Genomic DNA, 4,896 nt, shown 5'->3' with positions numbered 1-4,896 from the left:
GTTTTGTCATTGATGACACCCCCCTTCCTTGAGTTCTTCATAGTTGCCGTATGGTGACACGTGATTTGAGCTTGATTGTTGAGGCAACCTGTAATGGTATTTGCCTATGAACTTTGAGAGTAGCAGAATTAGGAAATTAGGTGAAGCACTTTTGAGAGATTCTTTGTGAGCATAGCGGTTGAACTTAATTGATGGTAGCAACATAAACATGGTACTTAGTTAACTTGGCATGAACAATACTTTTGCAAGAGAGAGAGAGAGAGAGTTTAGAGAACATGACAATAGTTGAGGACTGGATTCATATGGAGCCGGTCCCCCCTCCAATAGGCATTTGTATTATAGTTTCTCCCATCAAGAGAGACTTGGTACAATACAATCTTTGTGTTCCTTGTAACCTAGGTGATGCAATGAAGATGGAAAGCTTCATACATCACAAGCATAACATAAACTTGAAGAAAGCATTAAATATCCCAAGCCTCAGTCCCAAGGCCTCAAACACCCTCAAAGGTGGAGAGAGCTAGTGGGGAATGAGGATAGGGAAGAGAAAGAAGAAACCTTCCATAGGAGAAAGAAATAGTTCCTCACTTATCATTACTCTTCTTGCTAGCATACATAATAGCATAGCAATGAAGATGGAGAAGATGGCAAGCTTAAGCATTGAAGCATGACTCTTGGTTGGATTTGCATTCCATAGCCAAGAGTGTTGGTGTAGGCTTTCACTCTCACAAGCTTGGAGAAGGAGGCGGTGTTCCTCAACTTTCACCAAGTGAGAATGGCCTTCCAAATGAGTGTGTGTGTGTGTGTGTGTGTGTGTGGAGTATATCCCCCTAGCACCCCCCCTCCTTGCTTTGGGCGAGTTGTGACCTTTCTGCATGTTGCAAGCTCATTGGACCCCTCTTTCCCTAGCCAATCACATGCAGCATGCAGTCAAGTACATGGGTAGTATTTTGACAAGTGTCCTCCTTACCCCTTAGAGAGAGAGAGCTTGAAAATATCTAGATATTTGTTAGATGGAAGTAGAAGCTCATTGGACCCCTCTTTAGCCCAACCAATAGCATTCAAGCACACCATGTGGTTAAGCTTAGTGAGAATCTGACATGTGTCCCATGTGCTCTTTTAGAATTCCCCTAACTTTGAGATTTTTATGCATAGAAAGTTTCTCAAGCAACTTCCTCATTAAGTGTGTAGGTTCTCTTTTTGACTCAAGCATCTTATCTCCCATGCATAGGAAGCTTCTCAAGCAACTTCCTCATTAAATGTGACAAGTACCTCAAGTACCTTAGTCATCAAGCATGACAAGCACCTTAGGTGGAGTTCCCATCTCAAGCACAGCCCTAGCTTGCTTAAGTTTAGGTCGGGTTCCCACCTCAAGCACAACCCTATCTTTCTTAAGTTTAGGTCAGGTTCCCACCTCAAGCACAGCCCTAGCTTGCTTAAGGTTAGGTCGGGTTCCCACCTCAAGCTCATCCCTACTTTGCTTAAGGTCAAAGGACTTTTAACACTAACCATTGGAGGTCTTTAATGAAGCTAACCCTAAGGTCTTTTAAGCTTCATAGTTAACCTTGCTCTTTGACAAACCATGTCTCATTTGGGCCCCTTTACCATTGGCCCCATGTTGAGATAGATCCGTAAGCACATGTCTATATTCTAACCCTTGTTCCCGTTTATTATCCCATATTAAATTATCAGTTTAATATGAGAAAATCATTTGGGTTGGTTAGATACCCGTTAGATATTATATATTTAATGACATTACCTCTCTCTTGAAATCATAGTCGTCCTTGACTGAGGTAAAAGAGATAAAGTCATAGTTATTAGTCAATTTCTCTTAGCGGGTAGAGGATCCCTTTTTACCCTACGACATCATTCCAAGATTGATGACTAATCCATTTGGTGCTTGGGAGACATAGCTGCCGCAAGCATGTCTGCTCTTTAGTCCATTTCATCCTCCCAAGTAGAGTGACAAATTCTACATGGTGTTTGAGAGACGTCGTTATCCCAAACATGATTCTTAGTATGCATACTACTTAAATTTGTGCACAATAAAGAGAGAATTAGTCTTATAAGACAAAAACATTGATCATTTAAAAGAAACATGTACATTTGGTTACTCTAATGTAGCATTGTAAGTGTTGACAAGGTTCATACTATCCTTAAGCTAGATTCCTTGTATCCATCTAGCATCTTCAAAAGGGTAATTTTTGAACTTAATAAGATACCGTCGGATAATCTTACCATGTCGTAGTACCATGTCTTCATGCCGAAGGATAGCTTCGGGTTGTAGTACTTCTTCTTGATCTTCGATTTCGGGAGGGTCTTCAATAATTGGTTCATTTGGAGGCTCTCCTTTGTAGGGCTTGAGTAGGCTCACATGAAAAGCATTGTGTATGAGCCAATGGTTAGGTAACTTGAGTTGATAAGCCACCTCATTGATTGGCTTCAAAATTTGAAAAGGACCATAGTATCTTTTTGCTAGTTTAGCATAATACTTTTGATGGCCCGTAGGATTTTTGCCCGTCGTTTGCCTCAATCGAGCCTTAGGAAACTAAGTAAGACCCAATCATGTTCTTTGAGCGTTAAGGCCCTTGTGTGCTTGTCAGTAGCAGCTTTTTGCCTTGGTTGGGAGATGGATATAGCCTCCTTAATCTTTTGAAAAGATGTTTGTAGGTCACGGCTATACTCATCGACAGTGAAGATCTTCCCATGTACTTTAAGTAGCAAGGGACTTTTAGGTCTTCCCTCTATGATTTCAAAAGGTGCTTTTCTTGTAGAAGTATGGATAGTATTACTATACACATACTCTACAAGGGGTAAGTACTTTTCCCATTGTGAGCGTTCATCTACTTCTGTAACATAGGTCTTTAGTAGATCAAGAATCGTAAGATTGGCTTTCTCACTTTGGCCATACGTTTGTGGGTGATAGGCCGAAGAAAAATTCAATCTTTTACCTAGATTTTTGAAGAGACCTTTCCAAAAATTACTGGTCATTCTAGGATCTCTATCTGACACGATGGATGTTGGCAATCCAAGGTATTTGAAAATCTGTGATATGAAGAGAGTTGCCATTTGGTGTGCCTTAATAGTCTTCTTGACAGGGATAAAGTGTGCTTGCTTGCTAAACATGTCAACTATTGTCCATATTCCCATGGATAGATTTTGGTAATCCAAAGATAAAATCCATGGATATACTCTCCCATGGTGAATTAGGAATTGGCAATGGCTGGAGTAATCCAGGTTGATTCCCTCTATCATACTTGGTCTTTTGGCATACTACACATTTTGAAACATACTCTTGTATGTCCACTTTCATGGTAGGACAATAAAAGTACGTCTCTACTTCTCAAAGAGTAGGTTGAATGCCTCTATGCCCCGCAGAGGGAGGAGCATGGAATTCATACATGACTTTCTCACGAAGGGAGTGGGTAACACATAGCCTATTGCCATGGAGAAGATAACCATCCTGCAAGGTGAATGGTTCCTCTTTCTTCCCCAAAGCAAGGGCTGACATTATGTCTTTAAAGTCAGGGTCAGTAGCATACTCATCTATCATAGAAGATAGATCATTGTGAGTTGCTATTGACACAGCATTAACTTTTGGTCGTCGTGAAAGTGCATCAGCCACTTGATTACTAGCAATGTGAGCAATGTGGAAATTAAATTGTGATAGAAAATTTGCCCACCTCATTTGTTTGTCGGAAAGCTTTGTTTGCGTCATGAAGTACTTGAGACTTTGATGGTCTATTTGTAGGATGAATGGAGTCCCCAATAGATAGTACTTCCATGTGTCTAGGGCATGTAGAACAGCTAACAGCTCTTTCTCATAAATGCCTAAGACCCGTTCATCCGTGTTGAACCTTCGGCTCTCATATGCTATGGCATGCCCTTCTTGAAGCAAGACTACTCCAAGGCAATCACCACAAGCATCACATTGGACCTCAAATGGCTTTGAGAGATCCGGAAGCATAAGGACTGGTTGGGAGATAAGCTTCTCTTTGGGCTTGTCAAAAGCACTTTGCTCCTTAGCAGTCCATGAATACTTAATGTTTTTCTTTGTTAAGTCATGTAATGGTCTTGCTATTTGAGAGAATTTTGCTATGAAGCGTCTATAGTATGCACACATACCAATAAAACTTCTTAGCTCATGTAGATTACTTGAATTAGGCCATGCTTTTATTACCTCCAACTTTGATGGATCCATATGGATACCATCTTGAGAGATAATATAACCTAAGTATTGAATCTCTTGAAGAAAAAATTCGCTTTTCTTTTGATTGAGAAAAAGCTTATTCTCCCTTAATTCTTGAAAAATCACTTGGAGATGTTGCTTGTGTTCCTCCAAGGAGTTGGAGTAGATGATGATATCATCAAAGAACACTCCAGTGAATTTGCCGTAGGGTCTAAAAATTTTCTCCATTAATTGATTGAATGTAGCTGGTGCATTAGTCAAGCCAAAGGGCATGACTAGATATTCATAAAGGCCAAACGTTGTACGAAACGCGGTCTTTAGAATATCTTCATTCACTATCCTTATTTGATGGTAGCCACTTTTAAGGTCAATCCTCCTGAAGTAGGTAGAGCCTTGTAGCTTATCAAACAAATCTTCTACCCGAGGTACGAGAAATCGGTTTTTGATAGTGATATAGTTTAGTGCGTGATAGTCCACACACATGCGGTATGTACCATCTTTCTTTTGCACTAAAAGGACTGGAGAGCAAAAGGGAGAGGAGCTAGGCCTCACCATTCCTTTGTCTACCAATTCTTGTACTTGCCTCATGATCTCCTCTTGTTGAGCTTGTGAAACTCGATAGGGAGGTTTGTTAGGTGGTGAGCTTCCTGATAGAAGTTCAATTCGATGGTCATTATCCCCTTGTTTTGGAGGTAAGTCCATAGGGATAT

Source organism: Adiantum capillus-veneris, chromosome 23, assembly GCF_014529385.1.
Source record: "Adiantum capillus-veneris isolate H3 chromosome 23, ASM1452938v2, whole genome shotgun sequence".
Lineage (NCBI taxonomy): Eukaryota > Viridiplantae > Streptophyta > Polypodiopsida > Polypodiales > Pteridaceae > Adiantum > Adiantum capillus-veneris.
This window is presented reverse-complemented; position numbering follows the sequence as displayed.